The 16,512-nt window shown below is 34.6% G+C and overlaps 1 pseudogene; it reads right to left on the bottom strand.

The window, feature by feature from the left end:
- The window catches only part of LOC114080911 (egl nine homolog 1-like), a 55,455-nt pseudogene extending 42,733 nt beyond the window's left edge, over window positions 1-12,722 (bottom strand).
- Window positions 12,723-16,512: the final 3,790 nt, after the last annotated feature.

Here is a 16,512-nt window from a genome sequence, read left to right as displayed (position 1 = left end):
AGGTCCAGATGGGTATACAGTAGAATTTTACAAAACCTTTAAAGAAGAACTAATACCAATACTTTTCAAGCTACTTCAGGAAATAGAAAAGGAGGGAGAACTTCCAAATTCATTCTATGAGGCCAACATCACCCTGATACCTAAACCAGACAAAGACACTTCAAAGAAAGAAAACTACAGACCAATATCTCTAATGAACCTAGATGCAAAAATCCTCAATAAAATTCTGGCCACTCGGATACAAAAACATATCAAAAAAATTGTACACCATGATCAAGTAGGATTCATCCCTGGGATGCAAGGTTGGTTCAATATACGGAAATCAATAAATGTTATTCACCACATCAATAGACTTAAAAATAAGAACCATATGATCATCTCGATAGATGCGTAAAAAGCATTTGACAAAGTACAGCATCCCTTTATGTTCAAAACTCTAGAAAAACTAGGGATAACAGGAACATACCTCAATATTGTAAAAGCAATCTATGCTAAGCCTCAGGCTAGCATCATTCTGAATGGAGAAAAACTGAAGGCATTCCCTCTAAAATCTGGAACAAGACAGGGATGCCCTCTCTCTCCACTTCTGTTCAACATAGTTCTCGAAACACTGGCCAGAGCAATTAGACAGACGAAAGAAATTAAAGGCATAAAAATAGGAAAAGAAGAACTTAAATTATCACTATTTGCAGATGACATGATTCTATACCTAGCAGACCCAAAAGGCTCTACAAAGAAACTATTAGAGCTAATAAATGAATTCAGCAAAGTGGCAGGATATAAAATCAACACGCATAAATCAAAGGCATTCCTGTATATCAGCGACAAATCCTCTAAAATGGAAATGAGGACAACCACTCCATTCAAAATATCTTCAAAAAAAAAAAAAATAAAATACTTGGGAATCAACCTAACAAAAGAGGTGAAAGACTTATACAATGAAAACTACAGAACCCTAAAGAGAGAAATAGAAGAAGATCTTAGAAGATGGAAAAATATACCCTGTTCATGGATAGGCAGAACTAACATCATCAAAATGGCGATATTACCAAAAGTTCTCTATAGGTTTAATGCAATGCCAATCAAAATCCCAACGGCATTTCTTGTAGAAATAGAGAAAGCAATCATGAAATTCATATGGAAAAATAAAAGACCCAGAATAGCAAAAACAATGCTAAGCAGGAAGTGTGAATCAGGCGGTATAGTGATACTAGACTTCAAACTATACTACAGAGCAATAGTAACAAAAACAGCATGGTACTGGTACCAAAACAGGCGGGTGGACCAATGGTACAGAATAGAGGACACAGAAACCAATCCACAAAACTACAACTACCTTATATTTGATAAAGGGGCTAAAAGCATGCAATGGAGGAAGGATAGCATCTTCAACAAATGGTGCTGGGGAAACTGGAAATCCATATGCAACAAAATGAAACTGAATCCCTTTCTCTCGCCATGCACAAAAGTGAATTCAAAATGGATCAAGGAGTTTGATATCAAATCAGAGACGCGCCGTCTGATAGAAGAAAAAGTTGGCTACGATCTACAGTCGGTGGGGTCGGGCTCCAAATTCCTCAATAGGACACCCATAGCACAAAAGTTAATAACTAGAATCAACAAATGGGACTTACTCAAACTAAAAAGTTTTTTCTCAGCAAAAGAAACAATAAGAGAGGTAAATAGGGAGCCTACACCCTGGGAACAAATCTTTACTCCTCACACTTCAGATAGAGCCCTAATATCCAGAGTATACAAAGAACTCAAAAAATTAGACAATAAGAAAACAAACAACCCAATCAACAAATGGGCCAAGGACCTGAACAGACACTTCTCAGAGGAGGACATACAGTCAATCAACAAGTACATGAAAAAATGCTCAACATCTCTAGCAGTCAGAGAAATGCAAATCAAAACCACCCTAAGATACCATCTCACTCCAGTAAGATTGGCAGCCATTAGGAAGTCAAACAACAACAAGTGCTGGCGAGGATGTGGGGAAAAGGGTACACTTGTACATTGCTGGTGGGACTGCAGATTGGTGCAGCCAATTTGGAAAGCAGTATGGAGATTTCTTGGAAATCTGGGAATGGAGCCACCATTTGACCCAGCTATTCCCCTTCTTGGTCTATTCCCTAAAGACCTAAAAAGAGCATGCTACAGGGACACTGCTACATCGATGTTCATAGCAGCACAGTTCACAATAGCAAGACTGTGGAACCAACCTAGATGCCCTTCAATAGACGAATGGATAAAAAAAAATGTGGCATTTATACACAATGGAGTATTATTCTGCATTAAAAAATGACAAAATCATAGAATTTACAGGGAAATGGATGGCATTAGAGCAGATTATGCTAAGTGAAGCTAGCCAATCCCTAAAAAAACAAATGCCAAATGTCTTCTTTGATATAAGGAGAGTAACTAAGAACAGTGTAGGGACGAAGAACAGGAGAAGAAGATTAACATTTAACAGGGATGAAAGGTGGGAGGGAAAGGGAGAGAGAAGGAAAATTGCATGGTAATGGAAGGAGACCCTCAGGGTTATACAGTGGATGAGGTAGAGAGAGAGGAGGGGAGGGGAGGGGAGAGGTGGGGAGGGGGGAGGGTGGAGGATGGGAAAGGCAGTGGAGCACAACAGACACTAGTATGGCAATTTGTAAATCAATGGATGTGTAACTGATGTGATTCTGCAATCTGTGTACGGGGTGAAGGTGGGAGTTCATAACCCACTTGAATCAAAGTGTGGTATATGATATGTCAAGAAATTTGTAATGTTTTGAACAACCCACAATAAAAAATTGAAAAAAAAAAAAAAAAAAAAAACTACTCTAAGATACCATCTCACTTCAATAAGAATGGCATCCATTATGAAGTCAAACAACAATAAGTGCTGGCGAGGATGTGGGGAAAAAGGTACACTCATACATTGCTGGTGGGACTGCAAATTGGTGCAGCCAATTTGGAAAGCAGTATGGAGATTCCTTGGAAAGCTGGGAATGGAAACACCATTTGACCCAGCTATTCCCCTTCTCAGACTATACCCAAAAGACCTAAAAAGAGCATACTACAGGGACACAGCCACATCAATGTTTATAGCAGCACAATTCACAATAGCTAGACTGTGGAACCAACCTAGATGCCCTTCAATAGATGAATGGATTAAAAAATGTGGCATTTATACACAATGGGATATTACTCAGCACTAAAAAAAAAAAAAAAACAAGATCATGGCATTTGCAGAGAAATGGATGGCATTAGAGCATATTATGCTAAGTGAAGTTAGCCAATCCCTAAAAAACAAATGCTGAATGTCTTCTCTGATATAAGGGGGGTGACTCAAAATGGGATAGGGAGGAAGAGCATGAAAAGATTACCACTAAATAGGGAAGAGAGGTGGGAAAGAAAAGGAGGAAGAAAAGGAATTTCATGGAAGATAGAGGAGACCCTCATCATTATACAGAATACATGTATGATGATGTGAGGGGGGAAAATAAAGTGTGTCACATTAGATTGGGTAGAGAGAAGTGATGGGAGGGGAGGGGAGGGGAAGGGGGATAGGAAGGGCAGCAGAATAAAATAGACATTATTATGGCTGTATGTATATAGGTGACTGTATGACCAATGTGATTCTGCAACCTGTACAATCAGAAAAATGAGAAATTATACCCCATTTGATTCAAATGTATGAATTGTCAAGACCATTGTAATGTCATGTGTAGCTAATAAAAAAAAGAAGAAAAAGTAAAAAAATAAATTACCTGACATTACATCTTAAAGCCTTAGAAAAAGAAGAACAAACCAACACCAAAAGTAGAAGAAAGGACATAATTAAAATCAGTGCTGAAATCAAAGAAATTGAAACAAAAGAAATAATTCAAAAATTGACAAAAACCAAAAGCTGGTTCTTTGACAAAATAAATAAAATTGATAAACCCTTAGTTACACTAATGAAGAAAAAGAGAAAACAAAATTTACCAAAATTTGTAATGAAAAAGGAAACATGACAGACATTATTGAAGTACAGAAAAAAATTAGAAACTATTTTGAAATTTTTTCCAATTAAGGAAAATCTCAAAGACATCAACACATTTCTAGAGACTTATGAACTACCCAAACTGAATCAAGAGGACATACAAAATTTAAACAGACCAATTTTAAGCAATGAAATTAAAGATGCCATCAAAAGCCTATCAACCAAGAAAAGCCCAGGACCAGATAAAATTTGAACCAAGTTCTGCAAGACCTACAAAGAAGAATTAAGATCAATACTCTTTAAATTGTTCCATGAAATAGAAAATGAGGGAATCCTTCCAAACTCATTCTATGAGGCTATTATCATCCTGAAACCAAAACCAGACAGACACACAAAAGAAAGCAAATTTCAGACCAATATCCCTGATGAACATAGAATGCAAAAATTCTCAACAAAATTCTGGCAAAATTGAATACAAAAACATTAAAACATAGTGCATGATGATCAAGTGTGTTTTATTCCAGAGATGCAAGGTTAGTTCAACAAATAAATAAACATAATTCATCACATCAATGGACATAAAGATAAGAATCATAAGATTATTTCAATTGATGCAGGGAAAGCATTTGACAAAGTACAGAACAGTTTGATGTTCAGAACACTAGAAAAACTTTAGGTAGAAACATACTTAAACATTGTAAAATCTATCTATGCTAAGACCAAAGCCAATATTATTCTAAATGGGGAAAAATTTAAAGCATTCCCTCTAAAACTAGAAGAAGACAGGGATGCCCTCTTTTACCACTTCTATGCAACATAGTCCTTGAAAGTGTAGCCAGAGCAATTAGACAGATGAAAGAAATTAAAAAGATACTAGTAGGAAAAGAAGAACTCAAACTATCATTATTTGCCAATGATAATTTTATACTTAGAGGATCCAAAAAACTCCACCACAAAACTTCTAGAATTAATAGATTCAGCAAAGTAGCAGAATATAAAATCAATACCCATAAATCAAATTCATTTTTAATACATCAGTGATGAAGCTTCTAAGAGAAATCAGGGAAACTACCCCATTCACAATAGGTTAAAAATACTCGGGAATCAATTTAACAAAAGAGATGAATGACCTTTACAATGAAATCTACAGAACACTAAAGAAATTGAAGATCTCCTTAGAAGACGGAAAGATCTCACATGCTCTTGGATAGACAGTATTAATATTGCCAAATGGCCATGCTACCTAAAGTGCTATACAGATTAAATGTGATTCCAATTAAAATCCCAATATCCTTCCTTATAGAAACAGAAAAAGCAATCAAGAAATTTATTTGGAAAAATAAGAAATCCACAATAGCCAAAGCAATCCATAGCAAAAAGAGTGAAGCAGGATGCATCACAATACCATACCTTAAACTATACCTCAAAGCAATAGTAACAAAAATGGCATGGTATTGGCACCAAATAGACATATAGACAAATGATACAGAATAGAAAACACAGAGAAACTCACATAATTATAGTTATCTCATACTAGATAAAGGCTACAAATGCATATATTGAAGAAAAGATAATCACTTAAACAAATGATGCTGAGAAAACTGAAAACTCATCTGCAGCAAAATAAAATTAAACTCCTATCTCTCACCATGCACAAAACTCAACTTGAAGTAGATCAAGGACCTAAGATTTGGACAAGAGACCTTACACCTAATAGAACAAAAAGTAGACTCAAATATTCATCATGTTGGATTAGACCCCATCTTCCTTAACAAGAATCCTAAAGCACAAGATATAAAGTTAACAATCAATAAATAGAATGGATTTAAACTAAAAAGCTTCTCAGCAAAATAAACTATCAATGAGGTGAAGAAAGCACCTACATTTTGGGAGCAAATATTTTTCTCATACCCATCAGATAGAGCACTGATCTATACTCTAATATATCTCAGAATATATAAAGAACTCAAAAAACTTAACACTAAAAATAAATGAGCTAAGGAGCTGAACAGACACTTCTCAGAAATATGTAAAAAATGTTCAACTTCTCTAGTAATTAGAGAAATGCAAATCAAAGATATTTTCAGATTTTATCTGACTCCAGTCAGAATGGCAAGCAATAATAAGTGCTATTGAGGATGTTGGGGAGAAGGTACACTTATACATTACTGGTAGAACTACAAGTTGGTGCAGCCAATATGGAAAGCAGTATGGAGATTCTTTAGAAAACTTGAAATGGAACCACCATTTGACCCAGTTGTTCCACTCCTAAGTCTATACCCAAAGGACTACATACTACAGTGATGTAGCCACTTCAATGTTTATAGCAGCACAATTCACAATAGCTAAACTGTGGAACCAATCTAGCCTCCCTTCAATAGATGAATGGACAAAGAAAATGGTACATATACACAATGGAATATTACTCAGCATTAAAAGAGAATAAAATTATGTCATTTACAGGTAAATGAATGGAGTTGGAGAATATCAGGCTAACTTAGTAAATCTCCAAAAACCAAGGGCCAAATATTTTCTCTGATAAGTGGATGCTAATCTATAATGAGGTGGGCATGGAATGAGTGGAGAAATTTTGGGTATAGCAAAGGAAAGTGGGGGGAGCATGGGGTAGAAAAATTGGTGGACTAAGATGAACTTCATTACCCTAGGTACATGTATGATTGCAAAAATGGTGTTACACTACTTTATGTACAACAACATAAGTGAAAAATTGTGCTTCATTTATGTATAATGAATCAAAGAGCTTTCTACTGTAATGTATAATTGATTAAAATTAATAAAAAAATTTTAAAAAAAACCTAACCCTAACCTAACCCAAATTTTAATACTTACCCTAACCTTACTGTCATACCTAAACCTAATTTTACAAAAAAATACATACAGTAATTTGAACATTTATGTGTATTTTGACTTATATATTCAATTATTAATAGTTCATTTGCATATATTATATTTATTTATATATCTATGCATCACCAATTTTAAGTATGCATATTCCTAAAACTCACATTATCCTTGACCCTGTTTCAGAACATATATATTTGTGTATGTTTTCATACATATTTTATGCATACTTATATATGCATTCTTATAAATATTCATGTTTTTAAATATACATATTCATTTCCTAACTCTAACCAACAACCCAACCCAAAATATAATACTAAGCCTAACTTTCCTATATACATAAACACAATTTTACATAAAAACATGTATCATGCTATGAATATGTGTATTTTGACATATATATTATTTTTTCAATGGTTTATTTGCATATATATTATTATATACTCATTTGCATGGTATATCCATGCATTAACAAATTTAAAAATGTGTATTCTTATGACTCAGATTGTACTTTTCTATATTTCAGAACATATGTGTTTATATATGTATATACATGTTTTACACACATATTCTTATGAATATTCATATTGATTTCAAAAACCTAACCCTAACCAACCAAAATTTTAATACTAACCCTAACCTTACTGTTATACTTAAACATAGTTTTATATAAGAGCATATAGAGTAATGTGAATGTTTTTTTTTTTGACAAATATATTCTATTTTCAATGGCATGTTTGTATATATTGTATTATATATTTATATATATGACATTTCCTTGCATCCTGAATATAAAAAATTGTAACCTTATGACTTACATTGTTACATTTTACCATTCACTATTTCAGCACATGTTTTCATACATATTTTTACACTTTCATTTTTATGACTATACATATTTTTTGATCTACATATTTACTTCCTAAACCTAATCTGCCCCAACTTGCATAGCTGATCCTAAGAAACTAGTAAGGGGTAATGGGGATTAAGAAACACACACACACACACACACATTAAGATAAAAGCCTGGGGTCAGGTGGAACAGTGCTGGAGAAGCCATGAATAAAGAGGTAACCCAGTGAGTTTTATTTATATATGGTCTCTTTATCAAGAAGTTAAAAAACCATAGGCATTATTCTTTATGCTAAGAAAGATACATGACTAGAAACATTTATGTAGCTTTTCCATTGTTGCAATGTGCAATGTTAGTAGCTTTCTGCAGCACTCAAGAAACTCATTGTCTAAAATTACTGTTAAGCTGGTAGGCTCAGAGATACCAGTGCTGGTGAAACATTGTGATTGTCTTGCCATGTTCAGAATTTCTCTATCCCTGGGGGCTATGTGTCTGAGATCAAGCTTGAAGTTGATACGACTTGTTCACACAATCTCTTTGGGTGGGATGTCACTGTAGCAATTGGGAATTTTGTACCCTTGCAAAGAAGCATTCCAAAGGAGCAGGCACACCATAGTAATTTAAATATTTAATTAGCAAGCTATGTGGGATCCACAGAATCAATCTGACTTTCTCGAATGTCCTGGATATGGTGATGTAACTCCATAAGATCCAAGCTACCATCATTTCTCTGCCAAATGCTCATTAGATGATATTTTAATTTTCTCCCAATCCCATTGAGAAGCATTATTCTTTGCTGATGTGACACAAATGTATTTGTAGTTAGCATGGCAGTGAAGCTTCTTTCTGAATTTAAGAACAGTAACTTCATTACCTATAATAATAATTGTAGCTTCCAAGATGTTTAATTTAGTTTCTAACATGTCATCAAGACCTGCCTGTTTTTTCAGGGCTTTGGAAGTATTTTGAAGAATTATTAAGAAAGTGATAAGGCTATCACAGAGGTCATGACAGAAATGCAAATGGATATCCAAGTGACTACTCCAAATACAACAATACCAAGAACATCCTGGTGATACCGCTGTTGACCGGTGACGAGTTCTTGCTTCCCCAATGTTGAAGAATAACACCAAAGAAGCACGCCGAGGAAAGGTCAGAGTAGAAATTAGAAGTTTATTAAAGGACAGCAGAAAAGACTTCTCCCAGAGGAAGAAGGGGACCCAAGAGGTGGAATCCGTGGAAGGGATGTTGTCTCCCCTTTTTATAGTTCTTTCAGTGATGGAATGTAGGTGGGAAGGACCGAGGGGTGGGACACAGGTGGGCCAAAGAAGTAATCGGGTCAGGAAGGACTTGAGTCAGCACCTTTTTGCTGGGGGCTGTTCATTAACATTTCTTTGAGGTGGACTTTGGCCTAGGGCCTTTTTGGGACTTCATTAACATTCCATGAGTTGTCCTGCGTTTCCTGGAATCATTGCCAGCATGGCCTCCATTTTAGATTTCATTAGACCCGATTTATCTAACTACACTGACTACCTAACTTTAAATCTGGCTTCACTGGTATCTTCCTAAGTGGTCATGAATCTGCTGAAGTAATTGAATTCCAGTATCAGAATACCAGGGCTCTGAAATATTAGCTGGAGTCATAATAAATTAAGGTTTCCAGGTTTCCTGGCACCAATTGTTGGAAGAGGCTCTCTTTTCTCCAGTGTATGTTTTTTGGTGCCTTTGTCTAGTGTGAGATAACTGTATTTATGTGAGATTGTATCTGTGTCCTCTCTTATGCCCAGACATTGTTCTTTTAATTTTTCCTAATAAATTATAAGATACACCTAAGAGTAGACTCCTGAAATAATATAAAATAAAGTAGAAATCTCTTAAGTTTGTATTCAACTTCTTCTGACTCACCTGACAATATCCATTGGTCTCCGTATCCATTTTGGTGCCAATCTTATTCCATTTTCTTTCTGTTCTCATGAATGCAAAGAGATTCTAGCATGAAATTTAGCCAATCCATACTTTCCAGACACTGCTTGAAATTTCAGTGCTGTGGTTGTGGGATTAAGACCTTTCACTCAGGGACCAGTCTTCTAAAGCCACATCAGTAATGATTAACAGTTACTTGTCTCTGTGGGCCATTTAGTAGCCTACATTAAATCACTTAGTGGTCTAAATTTAATTCCAGTTTGAAAAATAGAACAAGAATGGAATGGACCTGTTAACTAAGAGTGAATTTCTTCTGTGGACTTAGCAAAGTTTATCTCCTGAAACTTAGAAGTGGCCTTCGAGTTTTATGAAGAGAAAGATGTTTTATGCAGTGAAACATTATAGTGAATAAGCAGATTTTTATTGCAGTGTGTACACAAGGGTAATCCTCTTACTAATAATATGAATTTAGAAATGAATATCATGTTTCTGCCTTTATTCTCCATATTTGTCTTGTCGAATTTCATTAAAGTGAACTACGTCATACTATTTATTGTCAGGTGAGTCAGAAGAAGTTGAATACAAACTTAAGATATTTCTACTTTATTTTATATTATTTCAGGAGTCTACTGTTAGGTGTATCTTATAATTTATTAGGAAAAAATTAAAAGAACAATGTCTGGGCATTCTCCACATACTTTATAATTTATATTGAAAGCAAATGGCTGATAAAGTGTGTCCTGGCAGTTTGTGGCTATTCCTCTCAGGTGACATTCGTTATGGTGGTGACAAGGCTGCTTAATGTGTAGTTCTTGTGCATTATTAGTGATTGATACCTTCCTTAAGTAACTTGGCACACTTTCCTAGAAATACTCCAGATCCCAGGGGAAATAAGTGGGGAAAAAAGAAAAAACTACTGTCAGCAAGTGAATATTTAATAAGCACCTAGCTCAAAGGCAGATAACAATAATATGCTCTCTGGTTATCAAATAGAAATTGTTGTACAACTTTTTAAAGATAGTTTTAATGACTTATAGATAGTCTTTTGAAATTCATAATCTCCTACTTAGAACCATTTCAAGCATCTTCACAACAGGCATTTTAAAAATGTGATATGAACAAAGAATAAATGTACCACTGATTACTTCTTTCCCACTTCTGCTGACTGCCTATTCACAGCCCAGGAAGGGGGCTTTTCAACAGGTTTTCATTTCTACTGGATGTTGTTGACAGTCACAAACCAAGGTAATGGTGTCTCATGGTTCATGACTCTCAGACAAATAATGGTTCAAACAGCAGTCAGTGCCACAGGGTTGTGTCTGGTATTACTGCACAACCCCTGATAGTGTAGGTATAGTGCCAACCACAAAATCTTCAGTGATTCAGAGGAAGCTTGCTTTTTACTAGTTCCACTTTCTAAGACCCTTTTATCATAAGTGGGTACTGACTCTGATTGACCTATTTCCCCCAGTCAAGTAAGAGAGTGTCATAATTGTTGATTTTACTTCTTTTTATAACTCAAAACAATTTCCTAACTAGGTCATGTTGAGCAGTGGAAAGTTATCATAAACACATAATTATTATCAGCATTTTTGACAGCTAATTTGTTACTGAAAGGTAATGTGTTCAAGACTATCACATGAACTAAACTTCATAGAAATATATCAGTTTGATTATGACACAGAGAATATAAATGTACTTTAAACTCTTTGAAGTGAACACTTCTGATGGACACTATCATGTGGTTCTCTCTTTGAATTGTATTGTTTTAAATTTAAAATTTATGTTCAACTTTCTGATTTAAATTTATTAGATTTTTATTCTTTGTAAGAATTTCATTTTAATATTTTTCCTTTAATTTAGTGATTACACAAAGAGATATGCTTATATGAGGATCTCTGATAGACCCAATATAACACCAATCACAACGTTCCTTCACAGAGGAAATTTGTTTTGTTTCCCTAAACTTCAAAATTAAAAGTGAGTTCTTTCATCCTTGGGTGATATAAACTACTGTTGAATGGAGTTCTGCTCCTCAAAATTCTTGTTGAATTCAAACTCCCAATATTATAGTATTCGGCCTCTGGGAGATAATTTGGTTTAGATGAGGTCATGAGAGTGAGAACCCTGTAACAGAGTTAGTATCCATAGAAGAAGAGAAGTCCAAACAATGTCCCCCCACCCTCCCTTGTTCTCCCTCTCCCCCTCCCTCTTCCCTCCCCCACCTCTCCCTCTCCCTCTTACCTGTGAGGACACAATGATAAGGCAGCCCTCTGAAAGTCAGAAAGAGAGCTCTCACCAGGTACCTGATGAAAGGGGAAGTCAGTTGAGCTTCAATTTCCCAGCCTCAAGAAGTATAAGAAATAAATTCCTTTTGTTTAAGTGGGGATTCAGTTATGGCACCTTGTTATGGCAGTTCAGACTAATACATCAATAAACAAAAGAGTTGCTCTATTTGTTTCCTACTTTATTTGTGATTTTCAGCCTGACCCAGCCAGTATTCTTTCAGATTGGCCACAACTTCTACATGATGTATCTAACCCCCTTCAAACCACAGTAATGGTCCTTCATAGACCAAAACACTCTGGGTCTGCAGGTCTTCATTAAATGTTCACCGAGAGAGTTTAATAGCTCCCATTATTCATTGTTTACAAAATGTCAGCCATTTAGTAATTTGTATTACCAAACTAATTTTAATCACATTTAACATAAAAGCTTATTAATATTCTAAGAGCTTAACTATTTTAAATGTTGACTTATCAATATTCATCGATTTCAAATTTAGTAATTATAGTAATCTATACAAAAGTTAATTTTTGGAATTAAATGCAAATGGGGGAGCCCCATGTTGGTAGATGGGGTCTACCTGGGAGTGGCAGCTGGAGTTCCTACTTGTGGGAAGCTGCCAGGTGTCCTGTGTGGGAGTGGCATCTTCTGCTCAGGTGGGTGACTGAAAATTCTGCAGGGGTTCTGCTGCTGCAGATGGTCTCTCTGGGGCACCCAGTACTCCTGCATGGGTGAGTAGTTGGGAGACCTACTCTGACACTGATTCCTGGAGCCAAGGATGGGCACAGGACCATGATTCCTGTGCGGCAGCAGGAACATTGCTGGCAGAGAAGCAGTATTCTCACTACTTGAATCCCAGGTCACTTAGAGACACAGAATGCTACCTCACTCTGGCCCACCATCTTGAATCCTTCAGAAAGTAACTTTCTTAAAAACCATGATCTGGTGTAGTTGTGTTTTGGGGAAAGTCTGTTTGATTGATCCACAGGAAATTGTCATTTTTGTAAGTAAAAAACATGACAATATCATATGACTGTATGTAAATACAAGTGGACAAGAAAAGGACAAACAGGTGTACAAAAACTACTTACTCCAGAACCAATTAGTACTAAAAGTCAAAGGCAGAGCTGGGGCTGTAGCTCAGGGGAAGAGCACTTGCCTAGCATATGTGAGGCACTGGGTTCAATCCTCTGCACCACATAAAAATAAACAAATAAAATAAAGGCATTCTGTCCATCTACAACTACAAACAAAATTTAACAACAACAACAAAAAAAGTTAAAGGCATTTATAATTAACATGATGATGGCCACTTGATATACTAAATATATATATATAATTAAATAGGGAATATATTTATTGTTGTTCTCTAGATCATACAAAGTTAAGTCTCCCAGAAAGAAATGGAGTCTTGTCCACATAGATGAATTAAATTTCTTCTATGAACCATGTATCTGAGATATGAAGATCATTGGAACTTTTCCAGAAGCTGTCTATCCACCACTAACTTAAAATATTTATTACAATAATTTAAATTCTAATGTTATGAAAGTTTTAATCAATTGACAGTGGAGTAATTATGAATGAATTAGTAATAATAAATGACACAAATAACATTTGACATATCAAATTCTTACTATATGTCATGTACTATTTTTAAGGTTTTTGTTATATATGACTGATGTGATATGTATAGCAATAAGAAAACATGTAACAAAATAATAATTCAACAAATCTGTGAGACTTCATTTTCATTGCAGTTTGTGACTGTAATTTGTAATTTTGAGATCTAATCTCTAGGAAATGAAATACCCCAAATTAAACTAAAATGCAAATACTGACTAGACTGAGAAACAATTTTAAATGTCCCCAAAAGAGAATAAGAAATTAGCTTTAAAATTTTAAAAAATGTGATGTTTGACCAATATCCCTATTGTTTGAATCCTATAAAAACAGAAATAAATATCCTGGTCAAAATTTTATATACTTGTATGCAAAGAAAACACACACAAATGTATGTATTTGCTGCATGTGCTATTTTTTTTCCTGCAAAAGAATTAAAAGTTTCTGGAACTTAGGAAAGTAAAGAGTACTGCAGTGATTTTAGCAATTTCTGAGAGTTGTTATATTCATCTTGGTTTAGAAAGCTAAGTTGTTGGGCATAACCTTTTGATTCATTTTCATTTTTCTTGTTACTAGTTTTTTTTTTTTTTACCATGATTTACAAAATCACACTTTCATTCCGACTATGGAATCTCTGACAGCTCTAGTTCTAGAAGGCTACATTCTACATGTGTTAACATTGACTCAAGCTCTTTACAGTCTCCTATTGATATTGTTTTGCATCTAGAACTTCATTTGTATTTTAAGTATTTTAATTAGGTATATATGACAGCAGAATTCATTTTTGATTCATTGTACACAATTGCAGCCCAACTTTTCATTTCTCTGATTGTATAGGATGTAGTGTTGCACCATATGTGCAGTCATACATGTACCTAGGTATGATGTCCATCTCATTCCACCATCTTTCCTGCCCCCAATCTTCCTCCCCACCACTCCCTTCCCTTTGCCCCATCAAAGTTCCTCCATTTTTTCCACACTCCCCATTATGGATCAGCATTCACTTATCAGAGAGAACATTTGGCCTGTGGTTTATGGGGATTGGCTTACTTCACTTAGCATGATATTCTCCAACTTAATCCATTTATCTGCAAATTCCATAATTTTATTCTCTTTTAATGCTGAGTAATATTCCATTGTGTAAATGTACCACAGTTTCTTTATTCATTCATCTCTTAAAGGGCATCTAGGTTGATTCCACAGTTTAGCTATTGTACATTGAGCTGCTATAAACATTGATGTGGCTGATTTTAAGTCCTTTGGGTATAGATCGAGAATTGGGATAGCTAGGTCAAATACTGGTTCCATTCCAAGTTTTCTAGGGAATCTTTATACTGTTTTTCTATAATGGTTACACCAATTTGCATTCCCACCAGCAATATATGAGTGTACTTTTCTCCCACATCCTCGCCAACACTTACTGTTGTTTGTCTTCATAATAGCTGCCATTCTGACTGGAGTGAGATGAAATCCTAGAGTAGTTTTGATTTGCATTTCTCTAATGTTGATGTTGAACATTTTTTATATATATATTTGTTGATTGAATGTATATCTTCTTCTGAGAAGTGTCTGTTCATCTCATTAATCCATTTATTGGTTGGGTTGGGTTTTGTTTTTGGTGTTAAGTTTTTGGAGTTCTCTGTATATCTTGGAAATTAGTGCTCTTTCTGACATACCTGTGGCAAAAATTTTCACCCCAAAATGCAGGCTCTCTCTTCACCTCATTGATTGTTTCTTTTGCTAGTAAGAAGCTTTTTAGTTTTGAGTCTATCCCATTTATTAATTCTTGATTTTTTTTTAATGAAGGTAAAAATCCTCATTGAGTTCCTTAAATTTCTTTTAGAGTGTGTGGCATGCAATTTTGTAATATTTCATACCTTAGACTACTTATTATTGGAAGGTATTATATTTTATATTATCTGGTTATTTTGACCCCCATTGCATTTGAAACTGCCTTAGAGGAAGAGCTGGACATATTTCCTTAAATAAACACACATTTTTCTTCAAATTGCCAGCATCTGTCTTCTTAATAGGCTTCATGGGAAATAGATATTTTGACTTTGAAGTCACATGTGTTGTGTTCATGTTGATAAGTTTGTTTCATACCTTTATTTTTCTCATATTGACCAATGTCTTTCAATTCAAGTTTGTTTTAAAATGTTTAGCACAGAGTCATAACTTATCCTTTTCCTGTACTATCAGGAAATATTTTTGCAAATATAAATGTAATATTTTATATTTTGTTGTATATTCTCACCAAATGTAATATAATGTACCAAAAATAAAATTTTTAAATGCATGCAGACTACATGAAATATTTAATTCTATTTAGTTTATTATCTCAATAATTAATGAGAGGTTGGCTCATCATTAAAACAAACAAACAAAACAGAAAGCATTTTTAATTGGGGTCTGAAGAAAAATTAATTTACCTTGTCAATTTCCTAGTTTTGCTAAAGTGACAAAGGGGTAATAATTACTGGAATGAAAAGTGGTCAGGAAATTTTTCGTGCCACTAAATTTGTCCTCATGGAATTATTTATATGAAACTAGTCTTTTTCTAAAAATCATTTATAAAATGACTAATACATTTAAGATTGATAAATGAATAGAGTCTCTGAAAGAGGCTGAAGCCATGATATTCCATGGAGGTTTGTAGAATTGGTTTGTATGTTCTCTGTCTAGACAGAAATAATTTGCAGATTATTCAGCATTCCAGTTTTCTAGGCTCCTAGTGTTGGAAAGATTGTATTTGAATGGACATAAAAAGTATTTGATGTTGAAAGAATGATTATTTAATATTCTAGATTAAAATATTTTGGATATTTAAGAAAGAAGTTAATAAACAGAAGAATGAGATCTAAAAAATTAGGGCATGATATCACTGATATGTTTGTTATTGATATTTTCTTTCAGGCTTGTGAAAATTGGTCTCTGAAAATCAGAATCAGGCTAGCCAGCAGCTAATTCCTGTGTCTCCTATAGT

This window comes from Marmota flaviventris, chromosome 10 (assembly GCF_047511675.1).
Source record: "Marmota flaviventris isolate mMarFla1 chromosome 10, mMarFla1.hap1, whole genome shotgun sequence".
NCBI classification, from domain to species: domain Eukaryota; kingdom Metazoa; phylum Chordata; class Mammalia; order Rodentia; family Sciuridae; genus Marmota; species Marmota flaviventris.
Note: the sequence above shows the minus strand (reverse complement) of the source record. Positions and strands in the feature narration are given on the sequence as shown.